We start from the raw sequence: 16,857 nt of genomic DNA on the forward strand, positions 1-16,857 counted from the left end.
CACTATCCCATATTTCCTTAGCCGAGTTCATCCAAAGATAATGTTAACTAATCTGTGGCTGCATTGAATTCACAAGCCACCCAATCACTGTGTAGTTTTCTTGCATCCATCTCTCATAAGATGGATCATCCTCTGGAGGAGCTTTCTTGCTCCCAGAAATAAAACCCAATTTTCCTCTGCTACAAATATGGATTTTCACTGATTGTGACAAGGCCAAGTAGTTGGTCCCATCAAGTTTAACCGTAGTTACAGCCAACATAGAATCGGTTGGGATTCCCAAAGTTTGTCCATATTCAGCAGCATTCTTGTTTTCAAGGTTTGAGAAATCCATCATGCAAAGGCTTCAATTAGGATTTTAATAAGTTTTCCATGGTGCTGGGGTTCTTGATGAGCTTAGTTTTAGCTGAATAGGCAACAACAACCAGCTCACGGAATCAGTTCAATCTTGATAGTTGTGACAGTCCAGCTCGGTGGTAGCTCTTTCTATACTATTTCAGCCTTCAAGGGACAACCAACAAACCCCCAATCACAAAGTATTTCAGGTCCCCAACAACCGTTGTACCAAAGAGAAGGGAAAAAAAGTCCACAGTCCTTAAGAGATCTTTTGTCAAACACTTAGTGTGCAGTAGTTAACAACCTACTGTTAACTAGAAGAAACCACTTCAATAGTGTTTTGTATAGGTCCAAGAAGAGGTCGGGCTGAAAATGAGACTAGTACCACTTAGTCCAAATCAGTTTCAGCAGCTTGGCAGTCAAATAACAGCCAAACTGCTCTTCCAAAATAACCCAGAAATTTCTGAGTTGAATCAGTCCAGCAACAGTAGGGCAGAATGGAGGAGGGGTTTGAATGCTTTAACAGTCCTCCCAAGCAACAAAAATAACCCAGCAAAAAACTGAGAAAACTTACAGTAAGAGAATCTCTTATTTGAACTTCAAACCAGGCCGAACACCTTGCTCTCTGAGATAATTTCGAAATCCTTTTCTCTGATTTCAAATCAGGCTGAACACCTTGCTCTCTGATTCTTCCTGGTCACCGAACCCTTCTCCAAGTGTGTAGAGACTTGGGCACCCTCCAATGACCTCCAAGAACCAAGCGAATGACTGTAAATTTTCAGCCCTAGAACCTCCTCATGCAGTTGGCTGAACTAGAACCACATGAGGGTCACGCCAAGCAATGGCCCACTCTGATACCAAGTTGAAAAACAGTCCTCTTGATATATGGAACAGCTTGAGATTAGATGCAAACCAGAAAATAAACAAACAAGAGATGATTAAGAGGAAGAAGAGAGAGAGAGAGAGAGCTGGCGGCAATGAGAGTTAGAGAGTGAGAGGTTCGAACTAAACCTCCCTCTAACACTCTAAACATTTTATTAAGCTAATCTTTGAAATATTATAGAGAGGCCCTTGAGTGGGCAAGAAATTACAAAAAACAGAACATTACAGAGTATGGGCCCAAAATAAGGCCCAGAATAACATAACATGAAATGACAGTCTATGGGCCCATCTCCTCTACAATCACTTCAAAAGCATTGAGAAAGAGAAAGAGAGAAGGTTGTCAACTTCTATAGCAATGCATTTGGTGGTGATAATTCACTCTCTAAGATTGTGTTTGGTACCATTGCCACTTCTACTTGCAACGTTTTTAGGTTGGTCAATGCAAATATGAGTATTATTTTCTACCACAAATGTTTTGAATTATCAATACAACATTTGATACCATTGTTGTTTCTTCAAGAAACAACAAATTTGGTGTTTCTACTATAAATGCCAACACCCAATCCAGTGCTTATATTTTTTTAGTGGAAGTGGTTATATGATGTGACGCACCAAGACAATTTCTCAAAAATTTGTATTGACCAACCTAAAACGTTGCAAGTAGAAGTGGCATTAGTACCAGGCACAACCTAAAATTATTATTTGAATATGTACCAGCATGCTACCATTTTGTATTACATTACCATAGAGTCCAATTCCCATACCTGTGAAACCATAAGAGACCATGAAACTTCAATGGTAACCATAAGCTAGGTTTCACAACTCATCAATCAATCAGAATCTTGAAAATGTCATAAAAGGGCAGCTCAGTGCACAAGGAATTGGACTTGAAATTGCATATATTTCTATTACATATGTAGCATCTGAAATGATATTTTCTTATATCTTTCATTTTCTATGGTTTAATCTCACATTAAACTCATAAGAATGTAGTTTATCATCACAACCCTCCATCCAGAGGAACATAATAAGTCGGGCCACAACCCAATTACTTCTCCCCTGACATAGTCCCATCAATGAGTTGGGTTCAGATCAGATATACTTAAATCAAATTTCCACCCAATTAATACTCGAATTAGAATAGAATCTGATTGGTTGGATACTGATTAGATTCAGATACTATTTCAGTAAACCCTATGTAAAAGAACAAATGGAAGATTCCATTTTATTGACAGTTTTTTTCATTAACTGCCTTTTTTCTAATAAACTGGTTAGTTCTATTTATATCCCATATACTATCTTTAAATATTTTGGAGTGGTGTTTCTAATCTAACAAAAAAAAAGTTAAATTGATTTACATTTTATTTAATATCATTCATTTGTTAGGGGATTAAAAGTAGTTAAAAGGGTGGTGTAGGCAGCTGAGCCAGCCTAAATTGAAGGGCCCATGCTTTTGTATATATTCTAATATTTCATTATTTTAATAAAATTTGAATTAAGTTATTCATCAAAAAAACAAATATCATTTATGCAGAACACTTTAACTTGATCTGATATCAACAACACTTGTGATGATAATTGTGATATCAAATGTAGCTTATTCTGTCCCATTGTTGTCAGACTTGAATCAAATGCAAAACTGCTCTGGTTATTGGGTCATGGATTAAACATTTCAACTATCAAGATTGACCACTTGACTTATTCAAATAAAAAAAAGTGTAAAAATCAGAAATTTAAAAGTAAATGATTCTAAATTATCTTGTACAACCATTTTAAATCAAAATGAGCTTAAAACAATAACTTTGACCAAATCAACGTTTCTAAGAACCATGCATGCTGAAAACTGTTTTAGCTACTATTCTCACTTCCCAGTCCCAGAAGTTCAACCATCTTCTCTATTCCAAGTAGTCCACCAGTACCCCTAGGCATTTTAGCTTAGGATTGGACAGAAAGGCCAAATCATTTCATCAGATTGTCATGTCTACCTATTCAACTTTGGATAAACATCCGGTTCTGCACATGCCTTCTCTGATAGTGGGCATTATGTATCATCAATAAAATCAACTAAGAGTACATTCCATTTACTTTGAAATCCACTCCCATGAGACTTTTTTTTAGAAGCACAGTATCAATTCATTAAGAGGAAAAATACAACCAGAGGCTGTACAATGGAGGTATAAAGACAGCACTCAAACTACAAAACCATTGGGAGATACAAATACACATTCAAAGTCAAAAAGAGAACTGTGAAAAGAACTGTCAACTTTAAGCTGAATCGAAGACCAGGAAAATAGCTTCGCCACTATCTTTTGCCCCACTTCCTCTTCTTGACAGCTTTTTTTTTAATATCCTTGAGTTTCTTTCTTTGCCATATCAACCATAACACAACACCTGGAATCAGATACCATAGAACTTTCCCTTTCTTGCTTAGACCTTGTAGCCTCCAGTTGTTGACGAAATCAGCCATTGATTCTGGGCAGCAACTTCTGATTGCAAAAGTTCTGAGAATCCTCACCCATTTGTAAGTGAAGCTACAATGCATAAGACACATCTTTTAGAATCAATCACCATACCCCTCCTAATCAAGTTGTCTCTTTTAGGAATCTTATTCAGGTAAGCAGCCCAAATAAAAAAAGGAGACCTTCGATGGAATGTGTCTGCACCATATTACATGCACAGGAAATTCCAGATCTTCTTCCTCTTGGGCCAGTTTACCATAGAAAGATTTCACCGAGAACTGGCCTTTGCTATCTGCAACCCAAAACCTTTCGTCTTCTGCATTGGTGTCGATTTGAGTGTTATACAACCTTTGAAGAAGCCTACTGAATGGTTCGACCTCCCAATCATTCAAAACCCTTCTGAAAAGAGGATTCCAGACAAGCATCCCATTGAGACTGGACATATTCAGCTACTTTGATCTCCTTGTTTGTTGCAATTGCAAATAATCCTGGGAAGTCATCCTTTAGCGTATTGTTACCACACCAACGATCCAACCAGAAATTAACTCTAGTACCCCTTCCCACTACAAATTTGATTTCCTTGCTGAAAGCATTATAGCTTTTTTCAATTCCCTTCCAAACTGAACAACCATACAACTGATTTGCATCACCAGGGACCCAACCTTCACTTCTTGTACCATATTTTGCTTCAATTACTCTCCTCTACAAGCAGTTCCTTTGGTTACCAAACCTCCTAAACCACTTGCCAAGTGAGGCTAAATACATTTCGCGAATTCTTCTTATTCCCAACCCTCCATTCCTTTTTTGTTTACACACCTTTCCCCAGTTAACTAAATGAATTTTTTTGCTCTCCCACCCAAACTCTCTTATTTTCCTCTTAATCTGGTTTGCAACTCCAGCTGGAATTGGATATAAGGAAAGCAAGAAAACAGGTAGGGATGAGACGACATTCTTGATTAGGGTGACCTTACCTCCCTTTGATAGGTACCTCGATTTCCATCCAGCCAACCTCTTCCAATCCTCTCCAAAATTGGATCCCAAATAGACTTGGAATTGCACTTAGCCCCTAAAGACATTCCCAAATACTTTAAGGGGAACTTACCAACTTTAAATCCCCAAGATTGCAGCTCTTGAACCTCTCCCACTGCCACCAGGTCACTTTTGTGAACATTCAAGTGAAGCCCTGAAACCACTTCAAACCACCAGAGAATGGCCATTAAAATGTCAATTTGCTCCCCAGATGCATTGCAGAAAAATAAAAATTGGGTCGTCTGCAAACTGTAAAAGGGGGACCTCCAACCTGTTTTCTCCCACCCTGAATCCTTCCAAGAAACCCCCTGTCACTGCTTTCCAAGTCAGTTTCCCTAATACTTCCATCACACATAAAAATGGCAAAGGAGACAAGGGGTCCCCCTGCCTTAAGCCCCTTGAACTCCTAAAATGACCACAAGACCTCCCATTCACCAAAACCGAGAAAGAGAGAGTAGTTACACACACCTTCATCCAATTCCTCAACCTGGAACTGAAGTTCGTTCTCCTTAAAATGTAATCTAAAAAATCCCAATTCACATGGTCATATGCTTTTTCAAGATCCATTTTGCATAGCAAACCTGCTCTCCCACTTCTAATCCGGGAATCAATCATCTCATTTGCAATTAAAACACACCACCTACCATTTGTCTCCCCTCAACAAATACACCTTGGAATTCTGAAATAACATGCCCCATGACTGGCTTCATTCTTTTAGCTAAAACTTTCGAAAGAATTTTGTATATACTCCCAATAAGCCTGATCGGCCTAAAGTCCTTTAATTCTTCAGCTCCTTTCTTGTTTGGGATTAGAGAAATAAAAGTGGAGTTGAGACTTCTCTCAAATGCAGCTGAAGCATGGAATTCTGAGAAAACAGCCATTATATCTTCTTTCAGGAAACCCCAGCACTTTTTAAAAAACATCACAGTGAATCCATCAGGTCCCGGTGCCTTATCTCCTTCCATATCTTTAATTGCTTCCCAGACCTCCTGCTCAGTGAATGCCCTCTCCAGATTTTTCATTTGTTCTTGAGGTAAACTGTTAAAACCAGATCATCTACCTTGGGTCTTTTCTTCCAAACTTCTTTGTAGAGTTTAAGAAAAAAAAAAAGGAAGCATTCTGCTGCTTCTCTGATCCTCCCCTCTTCCTCCACCACTTCCTCATCTATGACCAGCCTTTTTATCACATTTTTTCTTCTTCTGACACTTGCTACTTTGTGGAAGAATCTGGTATTCTTGTCACCACCCTTCAGCCACAGACATTTAGATCTCTCTCCATTTCATCTCCTCTTGAAAAGCAAGTTTGTCAAAATCATATTTTGCTTTCCTTCTTTCTTTATCCCCTTCTGAAATTTGCCCTTCCTCTTCTGCCTTATCCACCTCCATAATTATATCCAGGCATTCTTTCTTCCTTACCCCTACTCCTTTGAAAACCAACTTTCTCCATGTTTTTAACTTCTCCTTGAGGCACTTTGGCTTCTTACTAATTCTAAAGCTTGTTGATCCTTCGAAATGAAGCTGCAGCCACCAGGATTCAAGCATACTTACAAAACCTTCCTCTTCCGGCCAGAGGTTCTCAAATCTGAACGGGGAAGGCTTAGGAGGAATTCCATTACTATCTAGACAAATTGGCCTATGGTCAGAGAGTGGCCAGGGGAGAGCCTCCATGGAAAGGTGATTAAATTTACCCCTCATACCCCTCCTTTTTTCTCACCGCTACTTGATGGTATTTGCCAAATCTCCTTTTATGAGTATGTTCTGGTAGCCAAGACCTCTTGCTATCCTGATTCCAGTTAATGTTGCCATAACTTCAGCCTTTGTTGAAGAGGCTATCCCAATCAGTCCACTGAAGGCCCAATTAATTGTACCATCTCTTCTTCTAAACAATCCACCAATTCCTGTTGCAGCATTTCTTTGAAGATCAGAAATAGAAACTCCTTTAAAAAAATCTGAGTTGGAAGTCCCAAGGAAACATCTATAGGAAATGATAGACAAGAGCTCCTCATAGTTTCTTTTTCTGTTGTTGAAAATGCAGTTATTTCTCTCTTCCCAGATGGTCCAAAGGATAGCATGTGCTACTATTACTAAAAGCCACAGAGTCCTCACTCTTTTGCTTAACCCTCTTGCTGTCCACTGTCTGAGACAATCTATCACATGTCTGGGAAGGTCCAACTATAACTGAAAAGATTGAGAAAGAAAATCCAAAATTTCCTAGTTTCCTCACAGTGAATCAGTATGTGATTGGATGATTCCCCAGCTTTTAAGCAGAAGCAGCATACATGTGGGGATAAATAGGACCTTCCATAGTTCTTTTTCTGAAGGAGATCAGAAGTGTTAATCTTCCCACGCACACACACGAAAAAACTCTAGAGGGATTGTGTGTGCACCAAATTCTCTTGAAAGGGAATTGGACAGTTGTCTGTTCTTCCTTGATTAGAGCCCTGAAGCAGGACTCAGTTGAAAACTTACCGGCTGGGTGTAGGGTCCAGACTCGAGTGTCAAGGGTATTTGGGGAGAGGTACACTTCTCTGAGAGTGTATAAAAATTTATTTATTTCATCAAGTTCATTTTCTCTCAAAGGTCTTCTAAGGTCTAGGTTCCAATTGACCTGAGAGTGGGAAGGGGATAAAACAAGGGAGATGTGAGCTTCTTTGTTTTGGGTAAGGCTGTAGAGATGACAGGGATTGGTCCACAACTAAATGGCTTGAGCTCTTTGGTTAAAGGTGGTGCCCAACTCGTGTGTAAGTCCTACATGCATGTATGAGTTCCCCAGGTTTGGCAAGTCCCACTATCAATCATCTTCACATTAGGATCCATGGGAGTGTCAACTGGCTTGGCTCCTAACGGTCTTGTCTCATCCAACAAATCTAGAACATATTTACATTGTGACAAAGAAATTCCCCACTATGACCAAGTGTTTTTGGATGTTATTGCACACGTCTCATCTCCTTGAAGTTGCTCGGGGCATGTTAATACACATGCATGTTCCCAAGAGTTTTTAGATAAATGTTTTATTTGCCACATATGTTATCAATCGTTGCCTTCTCAGTTGTTACAGTACAAGACCCCACACCAACTCTTGCTTCCTAAAGTTCCATTGTTATGCATGTCTTTGGATGCCAATGTTTTGCCCATGATCTATCCCCTACTCGTGGTAAGCCTGATCCTAAAGCTATCCCTTGTGTTTTCCTTGGCTATCGCTCTTCTCAAGCAGGTACAAATGCTTTGATCCAGTTTCCTGTAAGTATTATATTTCTATGGATGTGTCCTTTGAAACTAAACCCTTCTTTCCTGTTTCTCCTCAGGGGGAGAGTAGGGTTGAGTAGATACCAGTTTAGGTTCAGCTTCCTTCTTTTCCTAATCCTCCTTCCTTTTGTGTTTCTCCACCATTGCAAGGGTCAACAAAATCCAAGAGCTACGGAACAGCTTGAAACCATGCAATGAAATATCATCAAACTCTCCAAGGGAAGATCCTCCTCAACCAAGTACCCTTATCCCTGTTGATATCTCTAACCCCATTGATAGTGATACCTCTACTACTAGTGATATGGACCTTCCTATTGCCAAGAGGAAGGTCTCAAATTTTGTACCACTAATCATCCCATACCACATTATGTTTCCTATAAAATATCTCACCCTCCTTTTGTGCCTTCTTTTTCTTCCATTGACAATGTTTCCATTCCCAAAAGTGTTGCAAAGGCCTTATCTATTCCTAAATGGACAAATGCATGAAGGTAGAAATCAACGCACTACATAAGAATGGTATGTGAGAATTGGTGGACCTTCGAAAAGGAAAAGAACCTGTAGGATGTAAATGGGTGTTCACAATGAAGCACAAGGAAGATGATACAGTGGAGAGGAATAAGGTCCGGTTAGTAGCAAAGGGGTTCACATAGGTTATGGAGTAAACTATGCAGAGACTTTTGCCCCTATAACCAAAATGAATTCTATCAGAGTTCTACTTTTTTAAGCAACTAACCTAGACTAGGACCTCCATTAGCTAGACATCAAGAATACCTTCTTGAATGGTTACTTAGAGGAAGAGGTATATATGGTTCAGCCTCTTGGCTTTTGTGCTGAAGGCAGTGAATTAAAGATCTACAAGTTAAAGAAGTCTCTATATGGGTTGAAATATTCACCAAGGGCTTAGCTCAATAAGTTTCATTTGGTTGTACAACAGATAGGGTTCAAGCAATACTAGTCAGAGTAGACCACACACTTCTGTGAAGAGAGGGCAGGGAAAGATTGTAGTATTAATAGTGTATGTTCATGACATAGTGCTCACACGTGACTGGATCTCAGAAATACAAAAACTGAAGAAGTTCATGCCTACTAAGTTTGAAGTGAAGGATCTAGGGCCCTTACGTTATTTCCTTGGAATTGAAGTTGTCCACTCTCAAGAATGGATCTTCATTTACAAAGGAAACTGAAGAAGTTTCTCACTATCAAGAAGTGATCACAAGTGATTGGATCTCAGAAATGCAGAAACTGAAGCTCCTGTCTACTCAGTTTGAAGTGAAGGATCTAAGGCCCTTATTTTATTTCCTTGGAATTGAAGTTGCCCACTCTCAAGAAGGGATCTTCATTTCACAAGGGAAATACATCCTAAATCTTTGGAAGACATAGGTAAGCTAGGGTCAAAGCCTACTGACACCCCCATTGACCCAAATCACAGGCTAGGTGAATGTAATAGTGACCTTACGAAGGATGTTAAATAGTACCAAAGACTTGTGGGGACATACTTATCCATAACCAGCTTGATATTGCCTATGTTGTTGGCATACCTAACCAGTTTATGCATGCCCCTGAGAATGCTTGCTTAGAGGCTATAGAGAGAGTCCTCAGGTATCTCAAGAAGTTTCTTAGAATTGGGTTGTTATTCAAGAAGAATGGTCACTTAAGAGTTGAGGTATACATTGATTTTGACTTGGTTGGGTCAGTTGATGATAGACAGTCTACCAATGGGTATTGTACCTTTGTGAGAGATAACATAAGGCCATGTCTCAAGGAATTGCAGAGATCTTGTGGATAAAGAATATGTTGGGAGAGTTGGAATTTGGTGTCAATGGTCCTATGTCATTCCATTGTGACAACAATGCTGCCATTAATATTGCAGCCAACCCAATTTTACATGATAGGACAAAACACATAGAGGTGGATAAACATTTTATTAGAGAGAAGCTTAAAGTAGGGAAGTGTATACTCTTTATGTCCAGTTCCAAAGAGTAACTAGTAGATCTGTTTACAAAGGGGTTTCACCACTTGTGGCACAATGATCTTTGTGACAAGTTGAGCATGATAGACATCTATGTCCCAACTTGAGGGGCAGTGTTGTGTATTTATCATTATATGTGTCATAGGGGCACTAATGATTTTTTGCTCTTTTATTTCCTGTTGTATAGCTGCCCTACTATAAATACCACCATAGGTGCCACCAGCCTATCTCTTGGCTCTCAATTCTTTTCTTCCTCTTCTCTTCTCTCTTCTCTCTTCTCTCCTTTCTCCTCTCTATTTGTTCCTTTTTATTGCTGTTAATAGGTTACATTTCCATGATCAAACAGTTAAGGGGGTGTTCTTTTCATATTTGTGTTCATGTTTTGTTTAGTTCACGAATACAACCAGCGTTTTGCATGCCATTTGTATTATTGAAGGTTTTGGAACCAACAATATAGTTCCAGAACCAGAAAAATAGTCATTTTTGAACACAACTTATTATAGCTTTCTCAACCAATAACCATGGTTTAAAAAAAAAAGCATGACATAAAAAAGTATATGGTGAGTCTAATAAACCAATATGGCTCAAGGCATAATGTTTCCATTTGATGACTGTACAATTAAAAATAAATAGTGAAAAGTGCATGTACATATGAATCACATAATCAATGTTCACATACCATGGTTCAAAAAATGAACCATGAACAGAACAGCCTCTTTTGCATTTTGTGGTTCAAAAAAATACACCATTTTCAAAAAGTATTGGTATGGTTTTGGAACCACACCACCCTTGTTCTGAACGATGAACTGAACACCACCTAAATTTTTCATAGCAATACAATTTTAATCTGCAATAAGAAGTCATCTGATGCAAGTTGATGGTTTACAAAGAGAAAGAGAAGCACAAAAATTAAACAAGATGTGGTATTTAGAAATGACCTTTGGGGTCTAACTATTTAAAAGTGGATATGACCCTTGATAAAATAGAATGGCAAAATAAGGTTCATGTAGACGACCCCAATCCCTATACAGTTGGAATAAAGATTTATTTAGTTGAGTTGAGTTGAATAAGATGGTTTGAGCTGAACTCCCAAAAGAAAATAGTATAAAATCATTATTTGGTGCTAGATCAATCCATTCTCTTCTCATATCTCTAAATCCAATGGATGTCATAAATCATGTTCATGTTGTACAAGGTGTAATTATTAAGTACAAAAGTTACTTGTGGTTGGATATGAACTATGATATCAACAATTTCAGGGAGGAAAGAACATCCAAAATATAGAGCCACTTGGGAAAAACATAACTAATGAACTTGTTTTTGAATCCGTCTACAAGGAAAAGTATTCAACTACATAATTAAAATAACTAAAGGATAAAATACAAAATTAGATTTATCAAAAAAAAGTAGGAGACAAGCCCCTTTTTGGTTAAAAAAAAAAGATAAAATGCAAAATTAGTTAATTAGGTTCATGGACAACTGCATTAGAAACAAGAGGTTTTAAAATAATTAGGACCAAAACAAAATATATGCAGTGTAAATTAAATAACAATAGCAGTGCAAGCCAGGATACACTTAGGACAAGAAGTGATATTTCACAATGTATTACTATCAGCCCATATCAGCCGATACGTATCGTATCGATGACCCACCAATATGCCACTTTAAGCGTGGTGTCAGGGTTGACCTGTTTCAGGGGGTAGACAAGCCTTATACTAACCCCCTTGAACAGGTTTGAAGAAAACTAAAAAAATAGCAGTGCCCAACGATACAGACCGGTTCGCCCCATCCGCCTATCAATGTGACCCCTTCCAGTACCTTGGTTCAAAGTTCAATAATTCATAACAAAGAAGAGATTGTGGAGGATGTCATCCAAAGAATTAGTGCAGGATGAGCAAAACAGAAGGGTGCATCTTATGTGATAGGTGAGTGCCACTTTGGCTAAAGGTAAAATTCTATAAACAGTTGTAAGGCCAAATATGTTGTATGGAGAGTGTTGGACAGATAAAAACAACATGTCCAAAAAATGATTGTGGAAGAAATGTGAATGCTTAGATAGATTATTGGTAAAATAGAAAAGACAGGGTCAGAAATAGTCATTTGAAGGAACCTAGGAGTAGCTCCAATAGGTGATAAAATGAGAAAAAGTAGATTGAGATGGTTTTGTCATGTGCATAGATGACCTTTTACAGCACCTGTTAGAAAAAGTGATCTGTTATGGCACTAGAAGTGAATCTGGCTTCTAAGTCTGATAAGAAACTTGATTAAAGAAGTAAAAAGGTGAGAAAGGAAGAAGACAACAGCAGAATAGAAGAAGGGGATGGAGAAGAAGAAAAGGATCTGATAATCACCTCTCTCCCCTCACTAATCCTTTTATTAATCTTCACTAACGTGGTTAATTACAAATCAGCCCTTAAGTGGGGCGTCCAGCTAAGCATAAACTTAAAATAACTTAAAAGAAGTTAACAGGCCCATTAGCATACAAAATAAATAACCTACTACTGAAACATAAAATAAACACTAAGGCCCATTCAGCCCAGTCTCTCTACACTCCCCCTCAAACTGAGCAGTCAATCATGCCAGCTTGCTTATATAGTGTGCCAGCTTCCCTTTTGGAACACCTTTGGTCAAGACATCAGCCAATTGCTCTTCTGGCGAAATAAATGGCAAGCAAACCTCTCCTGAAGCAACTCTTTCCCGTATAAAATGTCTATCAACCTCTATGTGTTTAGTTCTGCCATGTTGAACAGGATTATATGCAATGTTGGTAGCAGCCTGGTTGTCACAGTAGAGCATCATTGGCTTTTCATAGTCAACACCCAACTCTTCTAGAAGTGATCTCAACCACAGTAATTCCGACATCCCATGTGCCATTGCCTTGTATTCTGCTTCAGCTAAGAATCTAGCTACTATAGATTGTTTCTTACTCCTCCATGAGACAATGTTCCCTGCCACTAAAGCACAATATCCTAAGATGGATCTCCTATCATCAATACATCCAGGATCCAGCCCAAGCAGCATCAGTGTATGCTTCCAACTTTGTGTGTCCATGTTTAACAAATAGAATACCTTTCCTTGGAATGCCTTTCAAATAACACACAACTTTTTCTACAGCAGTTAAATGTGTGTCTCTGGGAGAATGCATAAACTGACTAACAACACTTATCGCATAGGAAATATATGGCTGAGTCATGCAAAGATATTAACAACTTCCCAAGTAGTCTCTAAAACACTCCCCTATCAGGCAACAGTTCACAATTAGTGGCAGAGAGCTTATGATTGGGATCTATAGGGGTAGAAGTTGGTTTAGCACCAAGTTTACTAGTCTCTGCAAGGAGGTCAAGAACATACTTGCGTTGAAAAATGAAGATACCATCATTGCATCTAGCAACATCAATTCCCAAGAAATATCTGAGATCCCCCAAATCCTTGATTTCAAATTCAGAGTTAAGAAATCTTGTGAGCTTAATCACTTCCTAGGTGTCATTACCTGTGGCCACAATGTCATCGGATAAGCAATCAAAAAAGTCACCAAAGAGTTACTTCTTTTTAGAAACAAAGTATGGTCAGATTGGGTTTGTGTGTAACCAAAGGATACAAGAGCAGCTCTGAATCTCTAAAACCATGCTTGAGGAGACTATTTGAGACCATAAATATATATTTGCAATTTACACACCTTCCCTTGCATTTCCTTTCCATACACCCCTGGAGGCAAATACATATAGACCTATTCATAGAGGTCTCCATTCAAAAAGGCATTTTTAACATCAAACTGGTGAAGGGGTCAATCAAAAGAAGCAGCTAGAGACAACAAAATCCGAACTGAAGTCATCTTGGCCACAGGAGCAAAGGTATCAAGGTAGTCAATACCATACATCTCAGTGTAGTCTTTAGCAACCAATCGAGCCTTAAACCTCTCAATAGTGCCATCAAAATGGTACTTAATGGTGAACACCCATTTACAACCCATTGGTTCCTTCCCTTCAGGCAAATCCACAATATCCCAGGTATGATTCTTATGCAAAGCATCAAGTTCAGTCATCATAGCATCCCTCCATTCAGGTTTGAACAGGGCTTCTAGTATAGACTTGGGAATCACATAGGCAGAAACAGAGGCAAGAAAAGAGTAATAGGTAGGGTTTAGAAGGCTACAGGACAGGTGTTTGGAGATACAATGTGTTGTACACTTCCGCTTGCCTTTTCAAAGAGCAATAGGAAGGTCAAGGTCTGAGAAGATAGGTGGGTCAAAGGAGGGCTGGCCTGTTACCTTAGTAGTGATGGGAGGTGCAAGAGGCTCTGCGGAAGGAGTGGAAACAATTTGCCCATGCCTGAATCTTTGTTGCTGGTACCACCTTTGGAGAACAGGATGTGAAGGAAATGTATGAAGATGAGCTAGAGGAGGAGGGGGAGCAGGAACATGTGGTGGAGACACAATGAAAGGGGAGGCATCAGAAGAAGAGGGCTCAGTAGAGGACTCAAAAGGAACTGGAAGAGGAACTATTGGAGACATAACAAATGGCTCCTCATGATGCTCCCCCTCAGGAGAATACCAAAGGAAAGAATGGACTCAGCAAATGTGACATCCCTAGAAACAAAGTGGGTGCCACTAGCCGAACTAAAACAACAATATCCTTTTTGTGTGGAGGCATATCCTACAAAGACACTTATGTGCCTTAGGCTCAAATTTGTGTCTCTAATGATTATGAACATGTACATAGCAAGTGCACCCAAAAACTCGGAGAGGAAGAGAAAAGAGATCCTCGTCCGGAAAGAGAAGGCTAAACGGGGTTTTGAAACCCAAATCCCGAGAAGGCATACGGTTAAGCAAGAAGGTGGTAATAAGGATAGCATCCCCCCAAAATTTAATAGGAACATGAGATGCAAAAAGAAGGCATCAAGCAACCTAAACCACATGGTGGTTCTTCCTTTCCACCACTCCATTCTGTTGTGGAGTGTAGGAACAAGAACTCTGATGAATAACCCCCCAAAGGTCTCAAAGTAGGATAAAAGGTTCTTCTCAAAATATTCCTTAGCATTATCAAATCGAAATATTTTGATTCGTGTATTAAACTGGGTAAGGATAAGCTTATGAAAATCTTTCACAATAGTTGGTACTTCATCCCAGGATCTCATGAGATAAATCCAAGTATAGCGAGAATAATCATCAATAAAGAGGATAAAATATCCATAACCCCCCATAGTAGGCAAATGATATGGCCTCCACATATCAGATTGCACAATATGAAAAGGAGAAATGTATCTTTTTTTGCTTACTGAATAAGATTGTCTACAATGCTTTGCAAGTTTACAAGACTCACAATGAAAACTCGATAAAGACATTCCCTTAAACATATCGAGAAACAAATGACTCAAGGCTAAAAAAGGTAAGTGACCAAACCACAAATGACATAACATGACTCTATCAATAGACTCTGACACAACAAACTCTAAAGCTACTCCATTAGGTGGTCCAAGACTCCAATCAAGTGTGTCCAGCAAGTATATTGTATTCGCCTCATGGCCACTCCTAATCGTCCTTTGAAATTTTAGGTCCTAAAAAACACAATGGGTAGAAAAAAAGGTTATGCTATAGTTCATGGATTTAGTCATGCTACTAGCAAATAAAAGATTGGTATTAAGCTTGGGGACATGAAGAACAGAGGATAAGACAAGTGTGTCAGAGGTCTTGATATCTCCTTTGCCAGAGATGGGGAGCAAGAGACCCATCAACAAGAGATATCTTCTCTCTACCGGAGAGGAGCTGATAGGAACAAAAGAGGTTAAATAGACTGATCATATGATCTGATGCACCGGAATCAATAATCCAAGGGATTTTATGATTACTCGAAACATAAGCATGATTTGCAGAGGCACGAGTACCTGAGTGAGAAAATGCAAATGATGAAGTGTTGCCAAAAGGGTAGGATGTTGTTATAGTGGTTTCCAAGTGATTCAGTAACCTCCCATACTTCTCAAACTCTGCCTTTAATGTTGTCAGCATTCTTAGGATGTTGTTATAATTGACTTTTCTTCACTCTCCTTGTTCCCTCCTTCAAGTATTGTGGCAACATTAGCATTCTTAGGCCTTTCTATCTGACCATTTTTCTTAAAATTGATGTTATTCCGAAACCTGTCCGAGAGAAGAACAGGATGGAGTTTCCAACAAGTGTCCTTAGTATGCCTTGGTTTCTTGCAATATTCACATATCACTTCTTTCTTCTCGGTCAGACCTTTCGACTTTATTCCAATATGTGCAAAATGTTCTGTAGGTGGACTCTATAATTGCATCTATCGCCTACTCTCTTCACCTCTTACCATAGCATATGCCTGAGCAAGAGCAACCTCATCCTTCGCCAGAATATTTTGTCTAGTAATGTTGAACTCAAGGTTGAGTCCTTTAAGAAACTCAAACACCCTGTTTTGTTCCACCAATTTCCTAAAAGTCTCTACATCATTAGTACTCTCTCAAACAACTGTCTCCATAACATCAATTTCCTGCCATAGTGATTTCAGCATGGAATAGTAGATCACTACACTCTTCTCCCCTTGTCTCAGATTTTTCACATCACTTTTCAGCTTATAGACTCTTGCCACATTCAAATTCTATGAATATGTTTCCGTAACATTGTCCCAAATTTCCTTGGCCGAAGACATCCAAAGACAATGCTAACTTATATGGGGTTGCATAAAGTTAACCAACCATCCAATAACAGTGTAGTTCTCATGCATCCATTTCTCATATGCAGGGTCTGTCTTTGTGGGTTTCACCTTATTGCTTGTGAGATATCCTAGTTTACCTCTACAAGTCTCAGTCGCACACTTCTAGAGATCAAACTACACCTCCCAAGTCCTGAGCACCACACCCAAATCTTATCCTTGACTTGCAACTTGAAAGCTCTCTAGTCAGCTAGGATTTTGGGCAGAAAATTACAGCTCCACT

At 39.0% G+C, this 16,857-nt stretch overlaps 1 protein-coding gene across 4 annotated transcripts in view; it reads right to left on the reverse strand.

Annotated features, from left to right (window-relative positions):
* The window catches only part of LOC148850382 (putative protein phosphatase 2C 12), a 35,294-nt gene that overhangs the window by 8,927 nt on the left and 9,510 nt on the right, over nucleotides 1–16,857 (reverse strand). The gene's annotated exons all lie outside the window — the stretch shown is intronic.

The sequence above is a fragment of the Nelumbo lutea genome, chromosome 5, assembly GCF_056320005.1.
Source record: "Nelumbo lutea isolate HS-2025 chromosome 5, American lotus-T2T, whole genome shotgun sequence".
Classification (NCBI taxonomy): domain Eukaryota; kingdom Viridiplantae; phylum Streptophyta; class Magnoliopsida; order Proteales; family Nelumbonaceae; genus Nelumbo; species Nelumbo lutea.